The sequence below is a fragment of the Taudactylus pleione genome, unplaced genomic scaffold (assembly GCF_031769625.1).
Source record: "Taudactylus pleione unplaced genomic scaffold, aTauple2 ptg000574l, whole genome shotgun sequence".
Classification (NCBI taxonomy): domain Eukaryota; kingdom Metazoa; phylum Chordata; class Amphibia; order Anura; family Myobatrachidae; genus Taudactylus; species Taudactylus pleione.
The window spans coordinates 1760084-1782899 of record NW_028284976.1 but is presented as its reverse complement, the minus strand read 5'-3'; positions in this window follow the sequence as shown (position 1 = coordinate 1782899).

The window sequence follows — 22816 nt, the reverse complement described above, 5'->3', positions numbered from 1 at the left end:
AAACTACCATTTTTGGTTTTAAAAAAAAAAAAACTTGGCCAAGTTGCCATAACCAATTCTGTAATGCCCACAACTGCTAATAGGGTTTTAAAGAGATCAGGACACAGAGAAAACCTCCAAACACCAGTCAATGCCCGTATAACAGGACAAGCTGCCACCAGTGTAGCACACTTTCAGAATTTACTATATTTCTTCGGGGTCCATAGGGATCCACAGGTATACCATGGGGATATTATGGTTGGAAGACCAGGACCCAAACAGTTAAAGCTTTGGCTCCCAGAATGCCCCGGGTCCCCCTCTATATATACCCCACCCCTAGCCATAGGACTTCAGGTTGTTTGGTTCGGCAGGATTCAGACGCACTTTTGTAACTGGACTGCTCAGGCAGGCCTAAGATTTATTTTTTTAAATTTTTTGAGTTGGCGGTATCAAGCGTCTGTATTACGATGAATGTACTGCGACTCAATCTACCTCAGCCGGGCCGCAACATCAGTAATTGTGCTGGTGATTTTGGTGGGTTGTGGCTGAGCTTAGCTAGCAGTGATGCTGCAACCTTGACTGCACCAGATGCTCGGATGTCAGGTAAGGCAATGCCTCACCTACGGGGAATCTCCTGCGACAGTCCTTGCTTCTGGTGTCAGATATTCCAGAAGCAGCTGCTGTAAGGACCAGGGATTATACGCATCCTTACTACACCAGCCGGGGCCCTATTGTCTGTTGCCGGGGAATGGCAGCAGATGCTATCTGCTGCCACGAGGCCAGCGTACTCTGTTGGTTAATGCAGCTTAGGGGAGGTAGGCGCTCCACCGGCAGCCCCTCTTCCGACCCTGACGCAGTCCCTACGAATGGTTTTGCGTGTCTAGGTTGCTCCGCCTTCCCTCCACGTGTATGAGATGCTCACGGTCGACGCAGTGCACCTGGTATAATTGAGGATATATGTATGGGCGCCCACCTCTTGGCAGTCAAATCATGACAGGCAGCTCTCCTAAGGGTCTCCCAACATCCTTATTTTGAATAGAAATTAGTACAGTATATAGATGGATAGCGCCACAATGTCTTACCCGGACACAAAAGACACACAATTTGGATAAATACAAAGAAAATTTATTATACTAAATGTACAAATATATATCACAAGATGATAGCTAGCATATTAAATTTAAACAAATAATACAGAAACTGCTCAATAGCGGTAGATCTGCACACAAGTTATCTAAACATCCTCATGAATCTGAGATCTCATTAGGAGGCACCAGCTGTGTGCTCTTTTCTCAAACAATTGTAGTATGTTTATGTATTCGTTTAAAAATTTAATAAAAAGGTTGCATATGAAAACATTGTATCCTTTCTGTGACTGCAAATAGCCAACTTGTAACCAATCCTTATTAATAGTCCAGAGACTTGTGTATTTAGATGTCAATGCAGTTATCCCAGTGGTTAATGGAGATCTGGCTGGGTCAATCAGCATGGTGTCTCCCCATGTAGGCTATATACTTGTATGTAGGAAGGATAAGTGAACATGTCCTTTTATAGCCTGCTTATAAACTCCAATTTGGAGGAGTGTGAACAAATAAACTTCTCACCTGAGGGCCGGGTCCCACTTCTCCGTTAGTATGTGAGCCGGGATTGCTGTGGAAATATGTGAAGCGGCTGGTCCGTCAAAGCTGCGAGCTGTACATCAACTGGCCCATCAGAGCGGCCATCTGCACATGCTGGACAGAGCTCTATGGAGGCGCACAGAGTGAGCAACTCCACTCCGGAGCTCTAGTGATGACTGACAGAACTGAGGCTGTAAAAGTGCAGGATCTTTGGTCAAGCATGGAACTCTGCACAGTTCTCCACAGGGATAGTTGCAGGTCAGATTTGCAAAATATATGCCTGATAGGCTGGTTTCACTTCAGGAACACTTAACGCGTTTCTTTCTCATTAGATAATTTCTTCAGAAGGATGTCTATTAGCAGGAAGATGTCATACTTAAAGGGAATACCCACCAATCAACTACATTCATTAGTTTGGACAGCACCTGCCATCTATTATGTCCCCCCCCTTTTTTTTTTTTTTTTTAAGGCTGCATATCCTGACACACAGAAAGTTTTTAATCCAATAAAAGGTCACATTCATCAAAAAATTACCATATTGAAACTATCCAGGACAAAATATGAAAACTACAATAAGACCATAACAAATATATTGAAAGATCAATAAATATCAGATAGAGAAGAATGTTAAAACACTACTAAAATATATATGGCGTCATGTATGACGTCATATGTTTAGTCTTGTACACAATAGCATAATAAATAGAATAGCATAAATAAAAATCTAAATTAAAATATATAACTAAATGCAATATTTAGAGCAAAAATAAAACTTACAAATCAAAAACTAAGTATAAATATATATATAAATAAATATGCACATTCATTTAAATTGTACCTCATTGCTAAAATATTGCTAGGATAATGATATCCCCAAGAAGACAAACAATGCGGATGAAAAATGAGAGATCCCCCTAAAATACCTATGGATGAAATGATTGAGCGTTTGGGTTGCTCCGCCTACCCTCCACATGTATGTGACGCTCACGGTCGACGCAGTGCACACGGTAGCTGTTGGTCTCAGGAAGGTCTGGGTCAGTCTCCCTGTATACCTCTCCCTTGGGTAAGGTATATGGTGCTTTGTCCTACCATTCCTTTTGCATTGCTGTAGTTGATTTAGAGCCAATTGTAATTATATTACATATGCATTGTATATGACTGTTTGCTAGCTGCTGTATTGACACTGTCTTTAATTTCTGTCTGTCAGTTTTAACTATCACTGTTTTCTCTCCATCTTATGGTGGAAGTTTCTGAGTACTTCACATTCATTAACATATATTTGAAGGTAGTCACATTGCATTGTTACCTTTTTATATGTATATAAGTGTAAAGGGAAACGGGAGTTCAGGCAGATTTTATTTATCACTGCTATTGCTCCATTTGATCCTCAACTACCAGGATGGTAGGGGTTAAATTGTACTTCACATTTACTTGTGAAGACTGAGCTGCCATCCACCTCCTAGTTAGTTGGAGATGCTCAGCTGCAATTGATCATGGAAATGTCTGCTGAGGGGAGATTTGGGCTCTCTGAGTATACCTTTCTCCTAGGACCAAGGTATATCGCATTGGAATCCTACCAACTTTGGTGTATGTATAAAGTTGATTCGGTGCCGATTTGTAAGTACTGTACATTTGTATGCATTGCACTTGTATCCTATTAATGTGATATTTATATGCATGTAGATCCTACCAAACTTACAGATGTGTCCACATACACCTTTCCTAAAATTGAGCCATGTGGCCAAATTTGCCATGTCTGTATTAACCACGCCTTGTGATTTTTCTTAAAATTTGCTACTTTAATCTGATACTTTATATGAATACTTTTGCAGGGAAAAAAATTGATCTAATTGCTACTCGTCGTGGTGCATCTTAGCCGTGATGGCATCTTGTGCCAAATTAAGGAAAAAAGGAAAGCTGTATGAGGACACATCTCTGTGTTTAGGTAGTTGATTTTAATGCTCTTTTGCAAATATATTATATGCATTTAATGTGACTTGTACTAACTGCTGCAAAAAAAAAAAAATTTGTTTTTCCTAACCACCAACTACCTGATGTATAGGGGTTAGAGAGTACTTCACATTTATATTTAACTGTGAAAAGGGTCACATTGCATTGTTAACCCTACACTGGTTGTAGGTTACTTGCAAGTATTTCTACTTCAGGGTCCATAGGGTATCCACAGGATACCTTGGGGTATAGGTGTGACGTCAGTCGCAGGGCACCAAAGAGTTAAGCTTTCAGCCTCCCAGGATGCACTAGGTCCCCCTCCTATACCCCGCCCCCGGGCCAAGGCACCTCAGTTTAGTTTGGTGCCCGGCCGGAGTCGGGTGCACCTGTTGGAGTGGGGGCTAGAAAGCCCCTGAAGCTTATTCTTCATGCAGCTGTGGCTGCACATCTGGATGAACAGCATGGACAGTCAGTCCTGACGTCCATGCTGTCTTCCCTACACCCCGCCGGTACCAGAACGCCGGTACTGATCCGGGGATGCTGGTGGGCGTCTGGGGTCACAGCTAGCGGTGACCCCAGATGCTCCGGACCATGGCCGGATTCAAGGGGGACAGAGGTAAGCAGCGGGGTCCCGCGGTGGGTCCCCGCTGATCACATGGTCCTAAGTCCCCAGGCAGGGGGCTCCCTGGGGACTGGCTGCAGCGTGGAGCCAGGCGACCAACCTGCGCTTCCACTACCCCCTGGGACAGCGGACCGCAGCAGAGCGGTAGCGCTGCGGCGTCCCAGGGGTTAAATGCATGCCAGGGGAGCGCGCCTTCCCTGTCTCACAGCCGGCGCCTCCCCCGCTGCACACAGCCCTCTCTGCATGCTGCCGACTGGTCCTGTGGCAGCGCTCCTCCCCCAGGCCAGCCTCCTCTCTGCTCCTCGGCGGCCATCTTCTCCAGAACGCATGGTGAACGCTGCTGGAAGCGCTGGACGGAAGCATCGTGGTCTGGGTCCCCCCGCATACCTCTCCTCTGCTGTGGTCAGGTCTGTGTATGCAGCGCTGTGTCCTACCAGGCCCTGTGTCTGTGTAGTTGAGTGATCAGCGCTGTTAGTGCAGGAATTGTTATTTTTCTGCATTGTATGTGACTGTGCTAGCGCTGCTGCCTGTAATCTTTTCTTCTCTAAACTGTCAGCTTTATTACTGTCCCTGTTCTTTCTGCTAAAGCCCTTGCGGTGCGGTGCTGCAGGGTGGTCTCTCGCCTATTTAATACTTAATTGGTGAGAGAGGTCACATACGTGGTGCCATCATGTCTGAAAGTGATTTTCCCCTCCGGCTACAGTGTACCACGTGCAAAGTACCGTTAGCGGAGGGGGAGGGTAGCGCGGAGGGCCTTTGCCGGCAGTGTTTGTCCATGGCGCGGCCTATTACGGTTACAGCACCGGTACAGGAGCCGCCCTGGGCTTGTTTCGCTCAGGCGTTAACAGCTTTAGTGGGCCAGTTAGCTCCGCAGCCCGCGTTTACTCCGATGGGTTTGTCCCAGCAGTCTGTGGTGTCGTCACCCATGCAGGGGTTCCCACGACAATTGGTGGTACCCCACAGTCTCCCTATTTCCCCGCTCCCGGGTTCTCAGGAGCCAGCGTGGGTTAACTCCCTGACAAGTTCTGTACAGCACTTGTCGGATGTGTTGCAAGGGGAGTCTGTGATGCGGTCTCATAAAAGGCCGGTGGCGTCTCTGTCCGCTCCTTATGAGGATGACGAAGGGACGTCTGATGATGGGGAGATTCTAGATCCTTACGATCAGGAACCTCTCCATACTAAGGACGCTGATGCTAAGTCCAAAGTATATATTCCTGGACTTATTCGGGCGGTCCGCACAGCCTTGGTGATTGAGGACGAAGTTCCCCCAGCGGCTAAATCTAAGTATGCCTTTTTCAAAGATGTGAAGGGCGATGCCACAGTCTTTCCTCTTTCGGGTCAGTTGGTGGACCATTTAGAGGAGGCGTGGAAACAACCTGGCAAAAGATACCAGCCGCAGAGACGCCTGGCGGTGGCTTATCCGTTCGCGGATAATTATTTTGCTAAGTGGGAATCCCCTCCACAGGTGGATTCTCACGTGACCCGTCTTGTCCGTAGTGCCACATTGCCGATGCCATCCATGTCCTCCCTTAAGGATGCTACGGACCGCAAGGTAGAAATCTGCCTGAAGTCCGCTTATTCCCTTGCAGGGGGGGCAGCACGGCCGGCTATGGCCATTTGCTGGGTTGCCAGAGCGATGGAGCGCTGGGCGGATTCATTAGAGGCTTCTTTTGAATCCGACTGTCCGGCCGATCAGGCGGAGTTGATTGGCAATCTCCGTGATTCGGCCACCTACATCAACGAGGCGGCTCTAGACATTAGTACTCTGGTGTCTAGAATTTCTTCAGCAGCGGTAGCTGCTCGTCGCACCTTGTGGCTGCGATCCTGGAAGGCGGACGCAGATTCCAAGAAAGGTCTGGAAGCGTTGCCGTTTACCGGAGAAGTTCTCTTCGGTCCGGATCTGGATAAGATTGTGGCCACGCTGGCGGCAGCCAAATCTGCCTGTCTCCCGTCGGCCGCTGCTCCTTCTGGTTCGGGACCATCGTCCTTTCGGTCATCTAGGGCCCAGGGCAGGCCCAAACCACAGTCGTTTCCTCGACAGGCTGGCCCTAAGAAATCGGTCAAGCCCCGGAAGCAGGCATGGAGTACCAGACGTCCGGCCCCCAAGCCAGATGACAAGCCTGCGGCCTGACGGTCCGGGCCTCCCTTTGGGGGATCCCAGGGTGGGAGGCCGCCTGCTACAGTTCGCCCAGTGTTGGTCGACCACTACGACAGACACTTGGGTTCTGGAGGTGGTTTCCCACGGATACGCCCTCTCCTTCCGGCACAGACCCCCGGCTCGCTTCTTCACCACGGGTCTCCCATCAGACCGGAACAAGGCTACGGAGCTGCGGAAGGTATTGCACACTATGCTCCAGGCTGGAGTTATAGTGGCGGTTCCATTCTCCCAGAGGGGCCAGGGTTTCTATTCAAATCTATTTTTGGTACAGAAACCCAATGGGTCATATCGTCCGATACTCAACCTCAAAGCACTCAACAAGTCTTTGCGGGTCCCGAAGTTTCGGATGGAGACCCTACGGTCCATCATTCTGGCGCTGGAACCTGGGGACTACTTGGTGTCATTGGACATACAGGACGCTTACCTGCATGTCCCTATTCTTTGGCGCCATCAACAGTTCCTCAGGTTTGCAATCAGCAGCGACCACTTCCAGTTTCGGGCGTTACCTTTTGGCCTGGCAACAGCACCACGTGTTTTCACCAAGGTGATGGCGGTCATGGCGGCTTCTCTGCGGCTGCAGGGAGTCCGCATGTTGCCGTATTTGGACGACCTGTTATTGGTGGCAGGATCTCCAGAGCTCCTGTTACGCCACTTGGACCTGACCATTGCACTGCTGCAACGGCACGGCTGGCTAATCAACTGGCAGAAGTCCACTCTAATCCCGTCTCGGAGGATTCTGCATCTTGGAGCCTTATTGGACTCGGGACAGCAAAGGATCTTCGTGACGGAGGACAAGATCTCTGCTTTACAGTCAAGGGTGCGCAGTTGTCTGCACAGCCGCCGGGTGTCCTTACACTCGGCGATGAGGTTACTGGGCTCCATGGTGTCGGTGTTCGACATGGTGGAATACGCCCAGTTTCACTCCAGACCTCTGCAGCACCTGATCCTGTCCAAGTGGAACGGGCTGACTCAGTCTCTGAAGTCCCAGACGATTGTGCTCACCCAGGAGGTTCGCCTGTCCCTTACGTGGTGGTTACAGAAGACCCACCTCAACAAGGGACGTCCGTTCTGGGTTCCAAATTGGGTCCTGTTGACAACGGACGCCAGTCTTCGGGGCTGGGGAGCAGTTTCGGGTCCACACTTGTTCCAGGGCAGGTGGACGCCGACAGAAGCGGAGCTTCCAATAAATATCTTGGAACTCCGTGCGGTCTTCAATGCTCTCCAGCAGGCACAGCGGTTTCTCCAGGGTCGCCCGGTGCAGGTCCAGTCGGACAACGCTACCACCGTGGCCTACATAAACAGGCAAGGAGGAACTCGCAGTCGGGCGGCTCTCGTAGAGGTCTCTCGGATCCTGGTTTGGGCGGAGCGCAATCTTCCGGCCATATCAGCGGTCTTCATCCCGGGAGTGCTCAATTGGGAGGCGGACTTTCTAAGTCGCCAGGACGTTCATCCGGGGGAATGGTCCCTGCACCCGGACGTTTTTCAACTACTGGTGGACAGGTGGGGTCTTCCAGAAATCGACCTCATGGCGTCCCGGCACAACAACAAGTTGCCGGTGTACGGGTCTCGCACAAGAGACAAAGGGGCGTCTCTGGTGGATGCTCTGTCCGTCCGGTGGACGTTCCGGTTCGCATACCTGTTCCCTCCGGTCTCCCTTCTTCCACGGGTAATCCGGAAATTCAAACAGGAAGGAGGGACGCTCCTGTTGATAGCTCCCGCGTGGCCCAGACGGCACTGGTTCTCAGACCTTCAGGGTCTGTCCGTGGACATTCCTCTGCGGTTGCCGCTACGACCGGACCTTCTGTCTCAGGGTCCTTGCCTTCACCCGGACCTGACTCGGCTGTCTTTGACGGCGTGGCTGTTGAGACGGCCATGCTGAGGTCCCGGGGGTTTTCCAGCTCTGTGGTGCGTACCATGTTACGAGCTCGGAAACCGTCTTCCGCGAGGATATACCATCGCGTGTGGCATACGTTCTTCCAGTGGTGTCGACCGAGAGGTTATGCACCGCGGGAGTTTCGTCTGTCTCGGATTCTCGCCTTCCTGCAAGCGGGACTAGATCATGGGCTTCGCCTTGCTTCTTTGAAGGTACAGGTTTCGGCCCTATCTGTCTGGTTTCACCGTAGGATTGCTACAATCCCGGATGTGCGCACCTTTATGCAGGGTGTTCTCCGCATTCAGCCGCCCTTTGTTCCACCTGTGGCGCCTTGGGATTTGGCTGTGGTCCTGAGGGCTCTCCAAGGACCGCCGTTTGAACCACTGGGCTCAGTGGATCTTAAATGGCTAACAGCTAAGACTGTTTTCCTTCTGGCTATTGCTTCGGCCAGACGTGTTTCTGAGTTAGGGGCTCTTTCTTGTAGACCCCCTTTCTTGGTTTTTTATGGGAACAGGGCAGTGCTCCGCACTCGGCCCGAGTTTCTTCCCAAAGTTATTTCCCAGTTTCATATTAACGAGGAAATAGTTGTTCCGGCCTTTAACTCACCGGGTCTTTCCGTGGGTGAGGCCTCATTGGATGTTGTGCGGGCCTTAAGGACTTATGTTGACCGCACTTCTTCGTTTAGGAAGTCGGACGCTTTGTTTGTCCTCTTTGGCTTCCGTAAAAAGGGTTGGCCTGCTTCAAAGCAAACTTTGGCAGCCTGGATCCGTATGGCTATTTCTGAAGCTTATCTTCATGAAGGCCTACCGGTCCCTCCTTCTCTGAAGGCTCATTCCACTAGGTCTGTGGGTCCTTCGTGGGCAGCTCGACGTGGTGCCTCGGCAGTTCAGATCTGCAAGGCTGCTACGTGGTCTTCTGTCCATACCTTCGTGAGGTATTACAGGTTTGACACCTTCGCCTCTCAGGATGCTTCCTTCGGGCGGCGGATTCTCCTTTCTGCACAGGAGCGTCCCCACCCTTAAAGGATACTGCTTTGGGACATCCCCAAGGTATCCTGTGGATACCCTATGGACCCTGAAGTAGAAAATATGAGATATGGTAAGAACTTACCCTTGTTATCTCTATTTCTACAAAGTCCATAGGGTTCCACAGGACTCCCGCCCTGTCGCACCTGTGCTGCAGATGGGCTTTGCTCTGGTCACCGGTTTTCCGTCTCCCTCTGGTGAGAATGTGATTCTTGTATGTGTCCAGATCTTTGTTCTCTCTCTTCCTTCTCCTCCTCCGGCCTATGGCTTGGTAACTAACTGAGGTGCCTTGGCCCGGGGGCGGGGTATAGGAGGGGGACCTAGTGCATCCTGGGAGGCTGAAAGCTTAACTCTTTGGTGCCCTGCGACTGACGTCACACCTATACCCCAAGGTATCCTGTGGAACCCTATGGACTTCGTAGAAATAGAGATAACAAGGGTAAGTTCTTACCATATCTCATATTTTCCCATGTCTCAGGACAAGGGTAAACATGACTGTTGTCCCTGTGCTGGTTTCATGTAAATCCTGTACAGTTGGCCTCTAAGAATTTCATACAGGATGGACTGTTTGATTGTTATACCCCACAAGTCCACAGTTAGTGGACCGCGTATCAGCTCCCACACTGTCTCCCACTTTGGATTACCCACAGTGATTACAGCCTGCTATGTTTCCATGTTCCCATACATCCTTTCTGGATGGATGGTTATGTCGACTCAGTTCAGAATCTGTTTTTTAGCATCTACCTATCTGCAGATGTTACAGGCGAATAAGGCATCAGCCGTCTAAACATATAGATGGACTGCACCATCCTTTCAGTCCACCTTGCTTTCGGATTCTGATATAGCATTTGAGGAGGCAGAGAATACAGATAGATAGTTTTCTCCCTCTGTTCCTATCTCGGAGAGGAAGAGCACCATTCATCAGTGGATGTTCCTCTAGCAGGCGCGGATAATTGAATTCTCATTATAGAAGATGAAGAACCGGCTCCTAAACCCTGAAAAACCTGGTGTTCAGCACCAGAAGGTGATTTAAGCTGGATTCCCTCAATCTGAACAGCTCACTGACTTTATGGGAGGAGCATGGAACACTCAAAGTAGACTACTGCATTTTCGAAAAAGACAAGTGTCTTTTTACACTCCCAAAGGGAGAGTAAATTAGGTGGGAAATCCCCCTCACTACTGGGGATTCTTACGTGACCCCTTCCTAAAGGGTTACTCCCCAGAAGGTTGTTTACACAACTCCCAGTTCCTTTAGCTAACAAGGAAGGAGCTATTACTCAGATTAGCTGTTGATGCAGAAGCTAAATGGGTATCCCTCTATTCTGAATCTGAAAACTCAACTGGTTCATCCATGTGCCCAAGTTCCATATGGAGACCCTACGGTCAATTATGCTGGCAATAGACCGGGGGATTTCATGGTTCCCTGGACATACAGGAGGCATATCTGCATTTACCTATTCCACTATCCACCAAGGTTTTCTTCGTCAACAACAATACCATTGCTCTTTGGTCTGTCCACAGACCCTCTGGGATTTACCAAGATAATGGCAGTCATAATTGCTCGTTTCAGAAGGAGTCAGGATACTTCCATACTTGGACGACCTCATGATATTGAATGTATACGGAGGTTTTACAACATCATCTCCAGCTGACCAATGCCTGTCTCCAGGAGCAGGGCTGGATAATCAATTGGAAATGGTCTTCCCTTCTCCAACAAGATGGTACATCTAGGGGCGCTACTGCATTTTCTGGCACAAAGGATCTTTCTACCAGTGGACAGGTTTTCAGCTCTACAATTGCGGATGCGCAAATTGCTCCAAAGTTAGAGGACATCCATTCCCTCATCAATACAGGTCCTAGGGTCCATGGTATTCGCCTTCAATATGGTGGAATATGCCCAGTTACATTCCAGGCCTCTACAAAGATTGATTCTTTCCAGGAGGAACGGACAGCATCATCTTATAAAGTCTTAGAGGATCCTTCACACTCCAGAGGTACGTCACTCCCTCCTGTGGTGGCTGAGAAAGGATCATCTGAAAAAAAAAGGGGGCCCATTCTGGGGAAGATGGACAAATCAAGAAAGTCAAACAATCTGGAACTGCGAGCAGTATACAGAGCACTGATCAAGGCACAGGACCTGCTCCACGGCAGGCTGGTCCAGATCCAGTCCAACAATGCGACTACAGTGGCTTACCTCAATCATTAGGGAGGCACAAGAAGTTATGCAGACATGGAAGGAGTGTCAAAAGGGTTCTGATTTGGGCAGAAATTCATCTTCTGGCAATCTCAGCAATATTCATACCAGGAGTGCTAAATTGGGAAGAAGACTTCCTAAGTCACCAGGACATATATGCAGGAGAGTGGCCTCTCCATCCAAGAGTGTTTCAGCTCCTGGTAAACAAATGGGGTCTACCAGAGAGAGATCTCATGGTGTCAGGCCAGGTACAGAGACATAAGTGGCCTTCGTGGATGCACAGGCAGTAAGATGGGACTTCAAGTTGGCATATCTCTCCAATTCTCAGGAAATTCAAGCAGGAAGGCGGAACAGTAATACTGGTGGCCCCGGCTTTGCCCAGACATAATTGGTTCACCGACATATATAATCTGTCGGTAGACAGTCTATATCCTCTTCCTCTCTGGCAGGATTTGCTAACGCAGGATCCCTGCCGACATCTGGAATTGCCCTGTCTGACTCCGGCGGCTTGGCTCTTTAATCTTCCATCTTAAAAGCGAAGGGATTTTCCAGTTCTGTAATTCAAATAATGCTTAGAGCACGGAAGCCTGCTTCTGCCTGCATCTGTTACAGAATTTGGCACTATTTTGGTCAGTGGTGTTCTCATAAGGAATATGGTCCTAAGGTGTTCAGGATTTCAAGGATACTGGATTTTCTGCAGTCAGGGTTAGACAATGGACTCTGCCTGGCCACTTTGAGTGCAGGTATCCGCACTCTCAAAGTCTGGTTCCAGAAGAAGATTGCTTTATTACCAGATGTTAGAATATTTTTTTCAAAGGAGTTTTGCAAGTTCAGCCTCCTTTTTGTTCCACCGGTAGCACCGTGGGATTAGTCTTTGGTTCTTAAGGGATTACTAGCTTCCCCTTTTGAACCTTTTAGACTCTGTAGATTTGAAGTGGTTGACGGCAAAGACACTTTTCCTTCTTGCTATCTCTTCTGCTCGCAGAGTCTCGGATTTGGCAGCGCTCCCTTGTCGCTCCCCATTTTTTGATTTTTCACCAGGATAAAGCTGTTCTTTGTACAAGTGAGGGTGTCCCATTTTCATGTAAATGAAGAAATTGTTGTTAAAGCTTTTCAGGCTCGAGACCTTCCTGTAGGTGAAGAATCCCTGGATGTAGTTCATGCTCTCCGTATTTATGTGGAGCGTACAAACTGTGTTAGAAAATCAGATTCTCTTTTTGCATTATATGGTTTTCACAAACGAGGATGGCCAGCTAATAAGCAGACTCTAGCGAGATGGCTACGCATGACTATCTCTCAAGTGTACACGCAGGCTGATCTTCCTGTTCAAACATGGTGACAGCACATTCTACTTTGTGTGTAGGGCCATCGTGAGCATTCAGTCATGGTGCCTTTGCTTAACAATTGTGCAAGGCAGCCACGTGGTCTTCTGTCCACACATTTTGGGGGATTTATGCCTTTGATACTTTTTTGTCTCCCAGGCTGCTTCCTTTCGACGACAAGTTTTCCTTTCTGCTCAGGAGTGTCCCCCACCCTAGGGGAACTGCTTTAGGACTCCCCCCATGGTATCCCTGTGGATCCCTATGGACCCTGAAGAAGAAATATAGAGTTATGGTAGACTTGCCTAGATAACTCCTTATCTTTGAGGTCCACAGGACACCCACCCTGATGCACCTGGCTTCATTGTGTGATTTTCTTTGTCACAGATTCTCTCATCTTCTGTAAGAGTGTTTCTGGTCGATTTTGTTCTTCCTTCTCCTTCCTTTAAGATTGTTAACTAAACTGAAGTCCTATGGCTAGGGGCAAGGTATATATGGAAAAAGACCAGGGGCACTCTGGCAGCCAAAGCTTTAACTGTTTCGGGCCTGGTCTTCCAACTATAATATTCCCATGGTATCCCTGTGGACCCTATGGATCTCGAAGAAAAGGAGTTATCGTAGAACTTGCCTAGATAACGTATCGTCAAATACCATAAATATGTAGACTGTTATATTTTTTGGGTATGGTTTTGACTAGTATAAATAAAGCACACTACAGTTTCTTTTAAAAGTTTAATTCTTTGAATTTCATATAAGTAAAAAATAAAAGTTTTAGATAATGTCATTAATATCAGTTACTAGTTCCCACAATTACTTTTATTTTTTGTTTCACATAAACATTTGTTAATACCATTTTAAAGTTCTTTGCACCCTTATCATCTATCGAAAATAATTCTTGTAAGCCAGGGTATCCATCTTTAGAAGTGATTGTTCTTCTTTAGAGGATTAGAAACAAAACAAGCTACAGAAAAATAACACAATGTTTTTAAAATAAAAACAAGACATATACATGTTAAATTGTGCTTATCACAAAGTTTTGACTGTGGCTACACTTAGAAGTAAAATAGAAATGTTTACTTAACTATTCTCACTACATGTAACAACATTGCCCATATTTCAAAGAATTATTTGGACCTACATTTTAGACTGTGATGGATCTTGCTCACTTTTAAATGTGGTTGCACAACTGGATATACTGTACTGTCTCAACAAAAAAGTTAATGTCCCAAGGTTAAATTTGAAAATGTACTAATGTATTTACATACATTTTATGCAAGTGACCAATACAATAGTGTCTTGTTTTTGATAAACAAAACATGGACTGGTTACCTACAATATAAAAATCTGAATCCGCAGAATTCTGCAACATATATTACTAAAGACTGTTTCATGGGTTTTTTTTGTGACGTTAATGGCAATGCTTGATCTGGAGAGACTTTCTAGTTTTAGTTTACTCTAAAGGTGCCCACACACTAGGCAATATATTACATGATCAGCCCGATTCCGATGCTTCAGAATGACAGATCGTGTAAAATATGTCCTAATCGTGAGACTCCTCACTTTTACGATGCCGAAGCGCGTACCCGCTGGTCGTACATTGCATCTTCAGATCTTGCCTGCTGCAGGCAAGATCTGAAAATCTCAGTCATGATACACTGGAATAGTGTAGGATGCACGATAGATTGTGGGTCAAAACACCAAATCGTGCCCACGACTGCAGGGGGAGAAGTCGGACACGATATCGGATCGTGACCTGAATGCCTAGTGTGTGGGCACCTTTAGGTGTGCAAGCAAAAATGAATGAGGTTTCATTCCCAGATAATGCAATTTATTTGCTCATGTGATTCCAGCTAATTAAATTTCACCCTACATTGGTCTACTGAAGCCAAATAGAGGGTGATATCCTTTTATTAAATTCCTATATTAAAGAGGGCTTTTTTACCTAGTGAGGGTGGTACTATTTACTCTTGAGTGTCTTACTTCTTTAGGTGCCACTGGAAGGGCATTGTTCTTTAACATATTTCTGATTGATGCAATTAGAGGTGGGTATCTACAAAAATTTATTAGAAATCAGATTGAGTTTGATGAGAATAAATACCCGTACATCTGGGTGTATGAAATGTTGTTGTGAATGGTCACCACCTTCAACCCAACATGATACACAATTAAAGCACAAAGTTACTTTGCAAGCAATTCTACTGTTTGGTCATGAAAAATTAGGTCCTTTATCGAAGGACAAAAAAAAGGTAAGAATGCAAATTGGTTCTGCACGATAGATTTCATTCAATAGTATTAAAGGCCTTTTCAATGGTCCTTTTGTAGTCAAGATGATGTTTGGTTTAGTGACCTATTTCCCTAGTATGGAAATAAATGTTGCTGAATACTGTGATACATGTGCAAATTGTATTGTGCGGATGTCTTTCACAGCTCCCACTGCACCCACTTCTTCCAATGGGCCATTGCAATTGATTTGCATAGACCAGGGGTCTTCAAACTTGGCCCTCCAGATGCTGTGGAACTACACATCCCAGCATGCACTGCACATAGTTTTAGCATGCTGTTATATCAAAAAGGTGGCAGTGCATGCTGGGATGTATAGTTCTACAGCAGCTGGAGGGCCAAGTTTGAAGACCCCTGGCATAGACTTTTGAACAGACTCTGCTAGGAATAGTAACAATGAAGCGGCAATGGACTACTTCACTTGATATACCAAAGATCAGCAGACCACCGCAGTAGCCAATAACTTATGGGAAAGGTTCTTCATATATTATGGTTTGCTAGCATGGCTGCAATCTAACCAGGGGTGAGATTTTGAGATCTGGATCAACCAGGAATTGTGTGATCTCTGCAGTGTAAAAAAAAAATAAAAAAATTCTGAACCACTCATTTTATCTTCCTGACCACATTACTTGTACTGCCTCCATATTGCATACTGAGGAGGATTCATCTCTCATCTGGAACATGTGTGATGAGTGAGGCTACCAGGTACTTTCCCATATGTACTATTGTTCAGAAGAGAAGCTCTTCTTCCCATAGATGCATGTTTAGGGCTCTCTTCCAATGATCCTGTTCTCAAACCTCACAAGCTAAATAAATCGCTATAAAGTTAGGTATGACCATCGGGTTCATATGTATATACTACAGCTTTGAGAGAGTGCATGTCTGACCAGTAGGACTTCCTCATAAGTACAAACTTGCCTATCGATGGAGGTTTGCCCCCTTTGTCATGGTTGAGCAATTGCCTGGGTACCGTTTCCTACAAAATCAAGCCTGAAGGAACTTCATTTCCAATAAAAACACTTTAGACAACACCTCCTTTCTGTTGGCTGCGAAGTGAGAAGATTTCCCCATCAAAACAAAGCCAGAGTGAAGAGTTGCAGGTAGATTGACAGCCCTCCTGGCCATTCTACACCTCAATTTGTGATTGATAGTGCCCATGATGATCGTAAAAAAAACCCACTGGACATGATTCTTACTATCTCGACCCTGTGCCCTAGGTTGTCCATCCTAGTATAATTGTTTTTTTTCCTGGCCTAAAAATGGGTGAGAAGGTAGTATGGATAGATTAAATTAGAACATTGCACAGAATGAGTTAACCGCTTTCATTTTCACAATTGGTATCCAGGCACAGAGATTGGTCTAAATTGTGCCAAGACTACAGGCCACATATGGTGAATGTGGCCCTAGTGACATGGAACAGGGACTAGTCCAGGGCTGTTAATGTGAACTGTGATGGGGATTAATTACATGGGTTCAAGAGCAATTTGTTAATAGATGTTTACTGTACTTAGTGAAGTGTGACATTATGAGAGGAGGATCTTTGAGGATGCCATTTAAACATCCACCAGCCATGAGTGCTGCTAAAGCATGTGAGGTTGGTGTATAAATAGGTGTAAGGAGGAATCATTGGTGCAGTGATCTGAGGTATGCACGACTGGTGGGGGAGGCTGATGATATCTGTGAGTCAGGCTGGGATTCAGAGAGTAGGTGGCGCATATATCTACCCTGGTGACCTCTGCCCAGAACAAGTAGTCTCTGGAGTGTTGAGCATCGTGTGGGAAAGACAGTATGGATGCTACCAGTGGCTGGATTCAAATTGGAAAGTGCCAGATGGACTGAAATATATAGTCACTGATTTAGCACAATACTTATTACTATTATTTGCTATATGATGTGGGTGGAAACTGGTAAACAATGATGGCATGTGTAGTACCACAGTGATGATTTAGTGGGTGTAAAACAATATGTAAACTATATTTGCCAATGTATGATTCTGTAAGTGGTGTTGGTGGCACAGCTCAATGTTATGCGAAAACTGCATGGCGTATCTTACAGGTGATGCAAACCTTTTTTCAGTGATTAGGGGGGCAGGTCAGATCGGGGGAGATTTGGGGAAGAAGGAAGTTGGGGAGTCAGACATGTTACTGCTATTAAGGGGCATATTTATTAATAGATGCATCCAGCACCTAATAAGGAATCCTTATTACTGCAAGATGTGGCAATCTACATGTATTATTACTGAGTTATTGGGACAGGGGTTCAGATATGCAATCACTTTTCTATCTGTTTTGGCCAGCTGTGCATGGTTGACGCATATGCGTGCTGGCAGCAGAGGGGAGGGATCCAGATCCCTCTCCTAAAAAGTTATGTGGAGTTCTTTGCATTCTGGAGCTCAGTAAATCTTTGCATTCCCCCATTGAAACCTAGGGGGGCAGAGGCTGCTGTCAGAGAAGGAGGGACAGTGGCAAATATGGAATGGTGACATCTGCTACAGTCCCTCCCTCTTAATATTTGCAGATACCCCCGTAAACGGATGTTTTCAGGAGATATCCTGCAAATATTTGATAAATAGGTCCCTAAGGGAGCAGAGTGCCTAAATGCATTTATCTCCATAATGAAATTGAACATTATTAGTAGACAAGAAGAGAGTACTGTACACATTTATTTACCATCAGCAACATCCACAGAAGCTTCTTGGGAGTCTTTGATTTATGCCACCTCCAAAGGCCATGTCTTCTCCCTAGATTTGCTAACCTCTGAAGGCTTTGGGTATATTTACTAAGGTGTGGGTTTTTAGAAGTGGTTTTGTTGCCCATAGCAACCAATCAGATTCTAGCTATTACTTTCTAGAAGGTGCTAGATAAATCTTAAGTAGAATCTGATTGGTTGCTATGGGCACCAAAACCACTTCTAAAAACCTGCACCTTAGTAAATATACCCCTTTGTCTCCTCCTCCTCCTCCATAGATCCCATCCCAAAAGCGCTCACTACTTTTCCTCAGATTGAACCATTTCTGATAGCACTGGCTCCTCCGCTAATCCCATCTCCAGGGCTTGGCACAATGTTTCCTGTGAAACGGAAATAAGTCATTGCAGATTTCTCCGGAACAAAAAGCAACTTCTGTAAAGCAATATGAATGATGTCCAAAGATCCATAATGCAGATGTTTTAAAAATTACAGGACTTCAACTATGAAGGACTGATTACATACACTCCTGACATGCTTAGGCTTGCCATGTCATCCCATTCCAGACACAGATTTTGTGGCTGATTCACTTTGTCTCCATTTCACCTGGCTTTAATCAGTCACAAAGCCTGTGTAATTCACATGTTTCCCGAATTGGGATAATATGGCAAGCCTAGACAGGGTGCATGTCAGTGTCAGCTACTTTTAAAGCAGCAGACTCACTATGGATACCAGGCTCCCAGTGGTGGGTCATATAACTACTGGGACTATATTTATGAAGCTTCTCGGTGGGTTGCAGCTGAAAATTTAAAGTGCCACTAAAATTCAGTGTAAAGCCCAGCATGCTTCAGACTGAACATTTGTTCTACTTTAAATTTTCAGGTTCAAACAGCTTACAAAAGCTGTCACTTCCTAAATATAGGTGGCCCACTCAGCAGCAATCACATAAAAAAAACCTGATTCACTGTAACGATACTGAATTAGAACCGCTATACACTCCTTCCTATACCTTCTAAGGATGACGCTAAATTGCGTACGCAGTCATACAGTAAATAAAGACTTCAGACCTAGAATCTGTGGTTCCAAAGCACAAAGTATTATTCAAGTAAAAGTACAGTCATTTACATGCTATTGATCCAAACACAATTAGGTGCAAAGGAATTATACAGACCCAAGTACAGTATACATACGCAGCGCTTCCGGACCAGATGTTAGGTATCAGCAAGAAACCCCTCGTCAATCAGCATGAAGACTAAGACCCAGTGTTTGAGCACACATATTTATACCCCGCAGAAATAGACAACACAATAGAGAAGTTTGTTGCTGATGCCATTGGTTCCCAAGGGAGATGCATCTGTTACAGAGCATTTAACAGGCTGATTCAAATAGACCCAACCCAGCCTCTAACAACTGGGGGTCTGGATTCCCGCCTCATGCAACATCCTAACAGTTGTTCATATAATATACATTTTGTTGCTTGAAGTCTTTGCGGTCCATAAGTTGAGAATGCATGATGCGATCTCCACACCGATGATACCGGAATACTGTGGAAAGAGTACGCATCAGTACAAAACCAAACACGGCTTACTTATCATGTATAAAACCTTAGTTACCAAATAATCTTTATTTCACAGCATTTATACTAAATGAACAAACTTAAATCTTATACCTTAAAGCTTATGGAACCTTGTATGTGGATATGTAATGTGTGAGTATGTGGGGTTTGATATAACGACGCTAGTTAACTTGGAGCAGATACGTGCGCAGAAAGCTAATAAACAGCGTTTTCATATAGGATCTTATACATTCACTAATATGTGACTAGTTAACAGTGCAATTGTGCGTATTAATGTGTATATGAGAAATGGTGAAAGAAACAATCGCATGGTGCTAATAGTAATATTGCCATATGTACTTAAATGTGAATTTATCTAAAATGGCGCTTGGGCGGCCATTCGCAAAATGGCGTCTTGCGGCCAGTCGCAAGATGGCGTCGCTGCGATTCAATTTTAAACTGATCTTGTCTCAGCCAATAATCCAGCTTCGACAGTCCACCCTTTGATAGCGAACAACAATCTGATTTTAAAATATAATTTATGCTTACATTTATATGCTATTTAGTGTTATTATGGGATGGCATAAGGTGGTTCTTTATCCATCAATAATGTGTCTCTGGGTGGGGACATAAAACTACTATTATACGCACACCGCGGATCTTGGAAGATCATGTGAAAGGTGTGGGGATGCACCAGTCTTATAAAGGCAGTCTTGAAGGGGAATTGAGACTTTACATTATCTGAGGTGTTTTAAAAATAACATTTCAATAATACATTCTATGCACGTCTAAATATAATACATTAAATGATGGTATTTCCTAGTTCAGGGTTGTAATGCAGTTCTATATTTACCTCGGTATTCATATTGTTATTACTGACCACCATCATAGTTTCGTTCTTGCATTTTACTCTATTTTTACATTTTCCACACTTCAACACAATAGGAACACACCGGACACATATGCCAATTATTATGATGACAGTCAGTATAAGGATCAAGAATTTGCCTATGCTGGCGACCACTTCCTGAACCCATTCCCCTAGACCTGAGAACCATTTCACTTGGTTCAGCCATGAAACCCATCCTTCTATCTTCTCCCTTACTTCAGCTACTGAAGCGTTATGGTTCTTACGAAACTCCCATTTTAGCTGCAGAATTTCATCCATCTTCCGGTCTATCACCTCCTTGGGGTCGCTGGTATTATTGGTGACATAGGTGCAACATTTTACTCCAAATTGGGTGGCTAATGTTACGCAATACCCTCCAGTAACAGCAGTTAAATAATTCAACACTAGCCTGTGTTGCACCAGTTCTTTCTTGTACGCTTGCAATTCTCTCCCTGTATACCTGAATGTGTCATCGTACATCTCGGTGATATTATCTATCAATTTAGCAAGTTCCTGAATATACCTAAAATTTAAAGTACCCCGAGCAATCCTGGTGGGATCCAGTGCGACTAAAACTTGAAAGCCAGTTGTCTCACTAATTAACTGAGTGGCTTTATGCACGTCACCAGGTATCATATTTCTTTTGCCTCTGTGTTCATATTGTGTGTGAAGATATGGTGATGGTGTGTTTTTATGTATACCAAGCATTTTAACATGTGTGAGGGTCATAACTTCTGGGACTACTCTTCCCAGGTAACACAAACCTTCGGAACTTGGGGAGAGCCACTTATACGCTTTTCTTCCACATATAAAATATACATTATCAGGGAGAATATAAGGAATGGTATGCATCATTATCATTAAGCACATTTCCCTTGCAAACAATCCTATTTCTGGGTCTTCCATCTGGTACATGCAAGTTTCTGGTTGTATTATTTTAGCACAATAACCATCTGGCACCTTACCAATAATTTCTTTGGTGGAACTCAATGTATACCAATACCTAAAATGTTTCCCACCAGATTTAATTGAGCATAACAGATCATGGTTTATGGACTCATTATCAGCTCTTTGTGAGAAGGTCATCGTCTGATTATTCCCCGTCACTTCCCAACTCCCGGGTTTATTGGGGTTGGTTATGTTTAAACACAAAAGTGATCTATCTACTTGGAATTGATAGAGTTTGAAATGAGGTGGTTTGGATGAGAGGAATTTTCCATCCAATGTTTTCCCTTTTTGTAATTCTAAAATTTCCATGATATTCAGCGGAAATGGCACCAACCCTACGTTATGCTGTCCCTGTGGCACATGTGAACACACCCAGCAATCAGTTTGATTTAACACTTTGCCTACCATGCTATGATAATCCTCTAAAGGATACCTACCCCAGTACGGGTTATATTTAGGTTGGCACCGTTGGATACAGTTCTCATCAACTAGGGACCCACAAAGCTCACAAATACAGGAATCTTCAGACGACAAACTTTCACACCGTCCCCGAGTATCCGGAATAACAGCTCTCTTAACAATAACAGTACTAAGATTGGTCAGACACTCCCCTGATTGACATTACATTCCTCCTGACTCCACTCCATCAGCACTGCCATCAGCTCCCATTTCCTCAATCGGTCTCCCATCACAGAAACTGGATATTCCCGAACCGACCAGGATGGTGAACACTCTAAAAGAGAATATGAAAATGAACACAGCAGGCCCGTCCATTGTCAGAACAAGACCTGCAAATTTGTTTTAGTTCAGGTATCTCACTACAACCTTTTCAATCCTCCCGGAACAAGCTCCCAAGCGACAGGTCCACACTATCAGCCTTGTCTCCGACTTGTTTCTCCACCAGTTGATTGACCTTTTTGCAGTGAGTGGAATGGATCCAGGTATCTCTCTCAGCCACCTTCAAAGATGTAGTACTTGTCAGCAGCACCTGATACGGACCTTCCCACCGATCAGTTAAACAACCTGAATGCAAGAAATTTTTGATCATAGCATATTCTCCTGGTTCAACATCATGACTGTTAGTTTCAGGCATATCATGGGACAACAATTTCAGTTTCTGCTGCTGTTGCTTTAACTGCTTACTCATTGATATAAGATACTTTACAGTTACCTTGTTGTTACCCTTCAAATCTTCCTGTGGACTTATAATCAAATGAGGTTGTCTACCAAACAGTATTTCAAATGGGGACAGATTTAGAGGAGGTCTAGGAGTGGTCCTTATGCTATGTAGGACCAAAGGTAACGCTTCTGGCCATCCTAGTCTAGTCTCTGCCATAATTTTACTTAACTTATTTTTAATAGTCCCGTTCATCCTCTCTACCTTGGCACTGGCTTGCGGTCGGTAGGGGGTATGAAGTCGGCTATTAATACCCATCAGCTTACACATATTTTGAAAAACATCACCTGTGAAATGAGTACACCTGTCACTCTTGATGATTTTAGGGATACCGTACCTACTTACAAATTCCTGAACTATTTTCTTGGCAGTAAATGCAGCAGTATTAGTGGCTGCTGGGTAGGCCTCAACCCAATTAAAAAATACGTCAGTGCACACTAATACATACTTAAGGTTCCTGCAGGGTGGTAATTGGATGAAATCTATTTGTATCACCTGGAAAGGTCCATCAGCTGGTGGAATGTGGGATGGTTCAGTAGGGAT